Raw genomic sequence first — 699 nt, forward strand, 5'->3', positions numbered from 1 at the left:
GGATTCTAAGCAGTAGCGGCCAACACTGCAGGGGGCAAGCAGGAGGGAGGGAAGGCTTAACCCTCCAGGTCCCAGCCCTCAGTGAGCCCTGTCTCAGCATCTTGCTTGGTGTCAGTCACACCAGTGGCTCTTTGGAGGAATCTTGTCTGCAGTCTGAGATGGAAACCCCATGGTGGGGAGCTGAGGTGTCAGCACTGACAGGCTGCTGGCCAGGAGGTATTGGAAGCCCCCTGCCTTCCTGGCTGATTCTAGGCCTTTAAAGGGCAGAGGCATGCAGGAGTCCAAGCCCCAGTCCTGAAGAACAATGCAATGGGTGAACAAATGCTACCTAGAGAGCATGGGGTTGGGAGGCCCCCAGTTCCCAAGGAATGTCCACTCTAGTTGCCTCCTCCCTAGGTGGGCTCCAGAAGTTTCCAAAAGAAGAAGGAATATACAGGGGCCGAATTAAGGACAGGTCCTTCCTACCTTGTTCATAAGCACAAGAAGCCAATTTCTGCCCTCTGGTTCCCAGGAACATGGTTGGAGAAGGCAGCCCCGGGGAGGCCTGAAGAGCAGCATTTGGAGTGCAATTTCTTGGATGCCAAAGTGTTCAAACTTCTGGGACCCCTCCTATCCCTGCCATTCCCAGAAGGAACACAGAATCTCCCAAAACACTCTCAGGAACCATCTGGCCTAATCTTCCATTGGTCAGATGTGGCA

This window comes from Sapajus apella, unplaced genomic scaffold, assembly GCF_009761245.1.
Source record: "Sapajus apella isolate SASKATOON/1434 unplaced genomic scaffold, GSC_monkey_1.0 scaffold55, whole genome shotgun sequence".
Taxonomy (NCBI): domain Eukaryota; kingdom Metazoa; phylum Chordata; class Mammalia; order Primates; family Cebidae; genus Sapajus; species Sapajus apella.